The 9903-nt window shown below is 34.1% G+C and overlaps 2 pseudogenes; both read left to right on the forward strand.

Annotated features, from left to right (window-relative positions):
* Positions 1–415: 415 nt before the first annotated feature.
* On the forward strand, positions 416–4346 carry LOC142609571 (F-box protein At3g07870-like; annotated as a pseudogene).
* On the forward strand, positions 3019–4077 carry LOC142609255 (F-box/kelch-repeat protein At3g06240-like; annotated as a pseudogene).
* Positions 4347–9903: the final 5557 nt, after the last annotated feature.

Genomic DNA, 9903 nt, shown 5'->3' on the forward strand with positions numbered 1-9903 from the left:
TAACTTTTATTTTGGGTCTAGCAAGGTGACACTATTTTTCCAATATTAAAGAATCTGATAGGTTTGACATGAGCCATTACACTTAAAAAGAGAAAAAAAAAAATGATACACATGAGGTGAACTATTAACAAAATTCAAATTCACAACATAAAATATATTTTTAAAAATTAGGAATGATAAAAAACATTTTTCAATAGTTTCTCAAAAAAATAATCTTAAAATTTTAAGGACAAAGTGACAACCGACAAACATGATCATATTTTCCAAGGCTTCAAGCAAAAAAAAAAAAAAAAAAAAAAAAAATTAATTTAATAAAAAAATTTAAAAAAAAAACAAAGAATACAAATAAATATTATGGACAAAAATAATATTAAAAAAAAAAAAGAAAGAAGGAAAGGTCTTTTGCGTTTTAAGTCCAGACTTCAGTCTCGCCTTCTCTCCACACTTCTTAACCTTGGTTCTCTTTCTCTTTAAAATCGGGGGCAATGTCAGACAGCAAGAAGTCAATTGGATGGGGATATTTACCTGATGAGATTCTTACCCATATTTTCACTTTCCTACCTATCAAATCCATAATCATCTGTACCTTAGTCTCAAAAACCTGGAAATCCCTAATCAAAAACCCAACTTTCATTTCCACCCATCTCCACCACTCCCACAACAATAACAAAAACCTCTTCCTCGTAAGCCTCTCACGGAATGACAAACAAGTCTACACTTTGCATAAAGAAGACGATGATCCTGATTTCATTGAATACACCAGCTTTGATTCCCCTTTCCTTGCTCCACACCTTCAGCACCCCCATCAGTATGTCATCGGTACTTGTAACGGCTTGATATGCCTCTCCTATAGTTTACCCGATCCCGCTGAGGAAACCCTTCTCGCTGCGGAAATCTTTCTCTTTAACCCTTGTGTGAGAAAGTTTCTCCAACTTCCTTATCCTAATGTCACCTTCTCCACGTCTCTTGGGTTTGGATTTGATCCAAAAACTAACGATTATAAAGTGGTCTCCATATCGGATAGTCCTTTGTACCCTGTAAAGTCTCGATCCGTGGTCGAGGTTTACTCACTCTCCACCGGTGAATGGAGAATGCTTAGTGCTTTTGCTTCTCTGCCTGCTATATGCGCTATAAGTAGTGGTTGGCGGCCGGCATTTGCCAATGGGGCATTGCATTGGATTGCTGTCACTGATGACAAACAGTTTGTTTTGGTGTTCGATTTGGGGGACGAGGTCTTCTGCCAAATTCTGCTGCCGGAACTCCAGGGAAGACGACTTGGACTCGTCTTTCTGTATATGGGAATTCCATTGCTGGGTTTGTAATAACAGGAGGGATTGTAATGAATCAGATCAATATATGGGTGATGGAAGAGTATGGTGTTGCATCGTCATGGACACCATTTTTTACTGCTAATTTTGAATACAAAAAGGTGCCAATAGGTTTTAGGAGGAATGGGGACGCTGTATTCGTATTTGATGAAAGAAAACTTGTCTCTTGGAATCCTGAGAGCAAAGAGTTTAAGGATCTTAGGATGAATAGAGATCACAATCCTTATATTGATTCTTACATTGAGAGTCTAGTTTTGCTTGACAAGGCCGCTAACGTTGCAGTTACATACTAAGGAGAATAGGTAAGATGCATTTGCATGTTTATTTTTTTAATGGTTTTTCATTTTGTTCTTTATATATACTTGGCATTGATAATATCATACATTAGATATGAATATGCCACTGTCTTGTAAATCCTTATTATAGTTGATTCATTACCTTAATCAAGTGACTTTGTCTTTACAATAAATAGCTTATCAAGGTTGTGGTCATTGTCGGTTATATTGAGGTGATAGTTGAGTCCATAGAATACATACTTAAAATTATTTGTTCTCAATTCAAATTTTGTTTAATATAATATTTAGTTACTTAAAAAAGAAAGTGGTCAGCGTTGCTTACCAACTTTGAGCAAGCTTATTTATCAAGCCAAGTTCATGTTTCCTGCCACTTATTATCTACAAAGTACAGATAGATGTGTTCAATTGTTTCTTTGCTTACAATTTTATGGCGACCTCTTTTAACTCCTTGTTTTCACACTTATACTAAATGTTCTTCATGTTCTCCTTGTATTATTTATTCAAAAAGTTTCTCATTTTGTCAAATGTAATCTGTATAATCTAAAGATTTTGCTTGTACATTTTAATTCTTCTATTGCCTTAAATGCCTATCTTCTTACTGAAAATCAATGAGGAAGCAAGTCTCTAGCTAGCATTGCTTGCTTTGGGTGATTAAGAAATAAGAATTGAAAATGACCTGTTCATATCTCCCAAATCTGTAGTGTTATCTTTCCATCCTTAGCATGATTTGCATCATTGTTTTTACTCCCAATGAAGTAGTTATGCTTAGGCGTATTGTTTTGTTGACTCCATTTCATACCATTGTTTTATTTTTCTCCCTCTTACTCTTTTGTTGATGAGTTAGTATTTTCTATTAAACAATTTTTTGATTGTGTAATTTTTTTTTGACCCTTTCTATTCATCATCGTGAACATAAAGTGTTTTACTTCAATAAAGAAATTCTACTTATTAGGAAAAGAAAAATTACACAATTGTATGAAGTAGAAGCCAAAGGCTGACACTAGTGAAAACAATAAAGAGAAAAATTATGTAAATAGAAGACATCAACTTAAAACTTTTTTTTGATAAGTAAAAGTTTATTGATCTCAAAAAAGGGGAAACACCTTAATACACAAGGAGTGTACAAAGGGTAAAACAATCAAGAACAAAAATTACCGGAATCTAAGAAATCAAGAAAGGATGAAAAGGATTGGTTCTGCAAGGCATCAACTTAAAACTACTATGGTTTACCCAACAACTAGTTCTGGTGGGTGGGGTCAATTGCCCATAGGCTTTACCGGCTATAAGGAAGCCCTTAGGACTCTTCTTTAGAAATGTTCCCTAGGTTATCAAAAAGAAAAAAAGCATCGGTGGAGTTGTGCCTCTTGCTAAATCATTTGAGTAGCTAGTAGGAAATGTATGAATATGTCATCAACAATATAAAGGGACTTTTTGTCCTTCATTTCATTGTCAGAGTTTTCTTTCTTTTTTCTGATGATAAAAATAATTACCAAAGTCTAATGCCATAGGCTCATAGGTTGAAACTTGTAACTAACTCTTTAAAAAAAAATTCCAATGTCACCTTCGATACACACGGTTTGTTCCACACGTCTATTGGTTTTGGATTTGATCCAAAAACTAATGATTATAAAGTGGTCAGGATTCTCTCTACACTGCATAGTTGTTGTGACGGCTTTGGAAAGTCTCGAGCCATGGTGGTTGAGGTTTACTCATTCTCCACTGGTGAATGGAGAATGCTTAGTGCTTCTGCTTCTCTGCCTCTTATGTGCGGTATACTTAGTCGTGGACCACATGCATTTGCCAATGGGGCACCACATTTGATTGTCATCACTAATGATAAAAAACCGTTTGTTTTGGTGTTCAATTTGGGGGATGAGGTCTTCTACCAAATCCTGCTGCCGGAACTTCCATGGAAGATGGTGTCGATTCGTGTTTTTGTATATGGAAATTCTATTGGTGGGTTTCAAAAAAGCGTAGGGGGTGGTAAGCTCAATATATGGGTGATGAAAGAGTATGGTGTTGCCTCGTTGTGGACACAATTTACACATCAATATCTGAAATTGGGATTGGCCAAACAATGTCCAGTTGGTTTTAGGAGGAATGGTGAGGTTGTATTGTGAAACGATAGAGGAGGGCTTGTCTCGTGGAATCCAGATACTCAAAAGATTAAGGATATTGAAATTCACGTATTTTGTTGTACTCTTGTGGGTTCTTATGTTGAGAGTCTGGTTTTACTTGACAAAGCCTCCAACAGTGTATTTATATATTGATTGAAAATGGAAAATCGGTAAGACTCATTTCATGCTTATCAAGGTTGTGGTCACTCTCAATTATATTGAGATGATAGTTTAGTTCATATTATGTATACTTAAAAATGTTTGTCCCCATTTCAATATTTCTTTAATATAACCATTTATTACTTAAAAAAGAATGGACTTATAGTTCTTAAATTCTTGTAGGACCTCATGCAATCATGGTTGGTGATGAGCTCCAAATGAGTAACAGACATTAACTCAGCAAAAGAAAAGATTCAACAAAGCTCTTTGATAGTGTTAGTACTGAATTAGCTTATTCTGTCAAAATGGCTTGTAGTTGTTTTATGCTAAACTCCTTTTGTGACTTCACCATTGTTATATTTTCAAAGATTTGCAGTTTGGTTTTAGTGTATTTACAGAAATGATTAAGCATTTGATTTTGTCTGCCATGCTTGCATTGTGATGAAGATGCTTGCCAATGTAGTGTGTGTAAACAAGGATATACTGCCTAGTTGAGTTAAATTTCCTTTTGATCCTTGCCAATAATATAGTGCTTAAATTTTCTGATTTTTTGATCCTTGCTAACGAGGGCACTTCCAGCACTGGCCGTGTAAGTTTATGGAATCTCCTTTTGTAGTGCTCTAATCAAAGGTTTTGGTGTAAATTATTGCTTAATCATAAATTAGTTTGGTTTTGTTATCACTTACCACAAACTTAGCTATTGGAGACTAGTGTTTGGCCTTAGGTGAACTGGATTCTTGTTACTAGTACTAGTGGCTCAGGTGCCGTTTTGATGAAGTTTCATCATCAAATGGAATTTGGGTGAAATCTGAGGGTAATTGGCGATATCAAGCTCTCAGATATTCTTTGTTTGTGCATTGACTAAAGAAAGAAATTGGGATTTTGCTATCCTCATATGAGACTTGGTCATAAAGCTCGGGCGATGCTGTTATGGTTACCAGTTCAGGAAATTGAACTGAATTTTATGATCGATCTTATAACCTGGAAGTTCCTCATGAACGTGATAAGTTGTGTCAATTTCCATTTGCACTTTGCGTAGATTTTTCTTTGTGGTAGACTTACAAGTTTTGTAGTTAGTGGCAAATAACTTAATTTCACTTGATGCTAATTAGTTGCTAGGGGACCAAGGAGGACACATAACCAGTGTTGGTAAAAGCGAGGGGTGCACTTAAGCGCAAAGGGCTCTTGGAGCCTAGGTGCAAAGCGCAAGCGCGCGCCTGATTGAAGTGAAGCGCACATTTTAAAAGAATAATTTAAAAAATTTAAAAATTATTATTAATGGGAAATACAACAATCAAATGATCAAATTATCATATAAATTGAAATAAAACTTTTTATATAATCCCTATAACATTTAGATATGCGCTACTTTTGCAATTTTAACACAAAAATTGCAAGTCAAGTCATTTCGATTTTTTGGATAAGTTAGATATCAGTACTTCCATGTAATATCCTTTCTTAAATCTCCTATATCTATAATGCCCTATGACTAATTAGTAATATTAGTTAATAATTTAATCACTTAATGACTATAACTTTGGAAGAATTAGTTTGCTATGTTTAAAATCAACCACTAAAGTAACTAAACAATTACCACAAATATTATATCATACGTTTTTTTTATTCCATGAATGAACTAAGAATACGAGGACATTGCAACATGGTACTTGGTACCAAGGAGCTAGGTGGGTTACTGTTTCAAGGAGAAAAAATAAAAATAGAGAAGATCAAGGAGGTTGCGGGTTGGGTTTTAGGATAAGTTATACTCAAAATATATATATTTTTTTTTGATAAGTAATTTACACTAAAAATATACAAAATCAATGGTTTATATCAATAATGTCAAGATCCTATAACTTTAATTCAATTTTGGTTTTTTTTTTTTGAAAAATATAAAAAAGCTCCAAAAAGTGTGCTTTGAGCTTTTTGAAAAAGCGCGCCTAAAGCATGCTTCTTTGAATGAGCTTAGCTTTTGAGGCAAAAAGCGCTGGAGCCTTGGGGCTTCAAGCTTTGAGCTTAAGCATGCTTAAAGCACGCTTTTGACAACACTGCACATAACACTTCTACCTATTTGCCTACTTGCTGATTACTTCACTTGTTTGAACACTTAATTGGTTCCCATTTGGAAGATTATGCTTTTAAAGCATCTATATACTCGTGCTCCTGGGCATGAGTATAAATTGCTTAACGCATTAGGGGTGATAGCCCCTTGATTACTCAACAATTGGTTCTGGTGGGTGGGGTCAATTGCTCGTAGGTTTTATTGGGTAGAGGCAAGTCCAAAGGGCTCTTATTTAAAAAGTTTCGTATGTTGTGGAAAAAAGGAATTAGTAGAATTTTGCCTCTTGCTAAATCATTTGAGTAGTCTAGTTGAAAATGATGATTATTTCATCAACAATATAAAGGGACTTTATGTCTTTTATTTTGATGTCAAAGTTTTCTTTCTTTTCCTTTCCCTTTAAATCTTTAGTTTACATTAGTATCAAATTTTGAAGACAAAGTAGGATTCGTGAATGTTTGAGTCTTTGTGCATGTTTGTTTGTGGTATCACTTCCAATCTACATCTTAGTGCTTTATATCAAATAGAATGCTTGATATATATATATATATATATATATATATATATATATATATATATATATATATAAATAAAAGTCTGATTTTTTGTTTTTTCACTCACTATCTCTGTGGAGGTTGCCAAACTTTGCTGTGAGGATTAAGATTTTCTGTTCAGTGTCATTACTCTTATTCACACTTTATTCTTTCAATGATTTCTATTGACTGTATAAGATGGTATACAAAAGACCATTTCATGAATTCCCATACACATTCTTCTATCTTCCAGTTAAAAAGTTAGCATTCAGTCAAGACCTTCAAGTTCATACCTGTATAACCTGTGGGGACTGCTACCTAGATTTTGGTGTCAGCCATGGTTTTGTTAAAGGGAGATTGGTATGTGATAATTTGTTGTAAGCACGACTTGATTCAAAAATTAGATAGACTAAGAAGGTGAAAACTGAAAACTTGGTTTGTAGCTCTTAAAAGTTGATATGAATAGAGCTTATGATTGACTTAGCTAGGACTTCATTTTGGCTGTGATGGAAAAATTGAATTGTAGTTGTCATTAAATCAACTTGATTTAGCAGTGCTTCTGTACAGTTTCTTATCAGATGCCATTGAATGGTTCACTGGTTAAAATTCTTTTCCCTCAATTTGGCTTAAGGTAAGGGGTCCGCTTTTACCTTTATCTTTTGTCTCTGGCCTTATTGGAGTGACAATTTTGAGGTATTATTAAAGGAGTATGGGTTGCAAGAAATCTGGACCCAATTTCTCATTTCATGTTTGCAGATGATTGCATTGTTTTTGTGAGGCACTAATGATATGCAAGATAATGTTTTGAAAAGTTAGTGGGATTGTGACCTTTCTGGAAAGATTGCAATTTTAACAAATTTGAGGTGTTTTTCAGTCCTAACATTCCTGAGCAGGGTATAACCCTATGTTAGCTCTTTTTATGGTGAAAAAAGTTGATGGACTAGGTAAGTATTTGGGTCTAACTTAGATATGGGTCAGAAAAAGACATCATTTCCTGCTTCTTCTTCTTCTTCTTCTTTTTTTTTCTTTATATAGACTTGGTATTGATCCTACATTAGATCTGAACCTACACTTTTTTTTTCCCATTTTGTTCTTTATATAGACTTGTTATTGATCATACTTTAGATCTGAACCTATAATGTTTGATATGGCACTATTCTATAAATTCTTATTATTGTTGATTGATTACTTTAGTTAAGTAGCTTTATCTCTAGGATAAGTAGCTTATCTAGGTTGTGGTCGCTGCTGTCAGTTATATTGAGGTGATAGTGGACTACGTAGCATGTATACATGAAATTGTTTATCTTCATTTCAAATTTTCTTTAATATAGTCATTTATTAATGATATTAAAAAGTGGTTAGTGTTGGCTGTCAACTTTGAGCAATCTTATTTATCAGGCCAAGTCCATGTTTCTTGCCACTTATATATAGATATATGTGCACAACTATTTCTTTGCTAGCAATTTTAGGGTGACCTCTTTTACCTTCATGTTTTTACACACATACTAAATGTTTCTCATTGTATTATTTATTTAAATTTTTTCTCATTTTGTCAACTGTAATCTATTTTGTTTATGCTAAAGATTTTGGCCAAGAGCCTTATAGTTTAACTGTTATTTCTTAACATTTCCTAAGGAAACATTCATAGTTTAAATCCCCCTTCCATTGTAATTATTAAATTATCAAAAATGGCTTTTCTTGTACATTTTAAATATTCTATTGCCTTATATGCTTATCTTACTACCAAAAAAACATTCCCATAAATGTTTGATGAGAAAGCAGCTCTCTAGCCAGTATTGCTTGATTTGGGGGTTAAGAAATAAGAATTGAAAATGACATTGACCTGTTTATACTCCTCTTTTGGAACTATTTTGCTATATTTCCTTAGCATGATTTGCATTATTTTTTTTAGACCCAATTAGTTATGCTTAGAATAGATGTATTGTTTTGTTGGCTTCATTTCATTCCATTGTTTCTCTTTTTCTCTCTTAATACTAGTGATTGGGTTAGTATTATCTATTACACAATGCACAAAGTAGAAGCAAAGGAGTCTTTGATTAATGGCTTGGACTTCTAATGATTTCTGGACACACATGTTGATTCTGAAACATTACGACCCTCATCATGAAGAGATTTTTAATGGTAAAAAATTGTAATGCTTTTGGCATCGAATCACCCACCTGCACTGCATAAATATATTTACTCTAAAGTGATGATTTGAGTCATTTTACGATGACTGGAATGAGTGGATAAAAGAATATTATTATGGATTATGGATACTGTTTACTCTTCGATGTGCAGGGGGTTTGCCCTGATGATAAGTTTGTTGGAAGCCAGCAAGAAGTAGAGATTTTGAGGCTCGAGGTTTTTATCTTTTTATCTAGTCTCCTACTTGCTCTTTCCCTTGGAGGTTGGTGTGGCAATCGAAGGTTCCTCCAAGGGTGGCTTTCATTTCATGGTTAGCTTCTTTAGAAAGTTCTTACAATTGATAACCTTTGCAAAAAGGGTATTATTGTTCTTGATTGGTGTTATGTGTAAGAGGTGTGAGGAGTCGGTGGATCATCTTTTACTTCATTGGGCTATAGCTTTTGAGATGTGGTCTTTGGTGTTGTGTTTGTTTGGACTTTAGTGGGTTATGTCTCTTAAGGTAATTGAGTTGTTTGAGTCTTGGTAAGGTAAATTGCGGGCGACAGTGCATTATAGATTTTTGGAGACTTGTGCTGCATTGTTTAATGTGGTGTATTTAGAGTGAAAGGAATGCTAGATGCTTTGAGGGATGCAAACGGTCATTGCTAGAGATTAATTCCTTTTTCTTACATACTCTCCTTAATTGGAGTCTGGTTTTGTCGCATTTTTCTTGGTTCTTCCTTCCTGTTTTGTATGATAGTAGTAATCTTGGTTCTTGATTTTTGCTCTCACAATACATCCCGAATGTGCTCGGGTTGGCTACTTTTTATTAATGAAATTTTTCTTTAACTATAAAAAAAAATTATTAAGGATTAATTTCATTGGTGTTTGCCAGTCAACTGAATCTAAACAGTCTTTGCTATGATGATTAACAGAACTGGATAATAGCAACTTCAGAGCTTGGAGGGAGAATAAAAAATAGGAGTTTTTTTTTTTAATTTTTAATTTTTAATTTTTACCCCCTCCTTTCTTTGCGTTGCTACTGCAACTTTGGGAAGCAAAATTGCCTCACTGCTTTAAGCTTCTTCTTAAAATTTCAAATTGAAAGTACACGAGCTGTCTTTCATTTAAGCTCAAAGTTCAGGAACCGCAATCATGCTTGATGCGCCCCCACCCCCCCCCCCCCCCCAAAAAACATTCTTATAAACATGATATTTGTTAAATAGCAATATATTTTCTTATTATATAATTCTTAGCATGGGAATATGCTTTTAGATCATTTAC

This window comes from Castanea sativa, chromosome 9, assembly GCF_040712315.1.
Source record: "Castanea sativa cultivar Marrone di Chiusa Pesio chromosome 9, ASM4071231v1".
Taxonomy (NCBI): domain Eukaryota; kingdom Viridiplantae; phylum Streptophyta; class Magnoliopsida; order Fagales; family Fagaceae; genus Castanea; species Castanea sativa.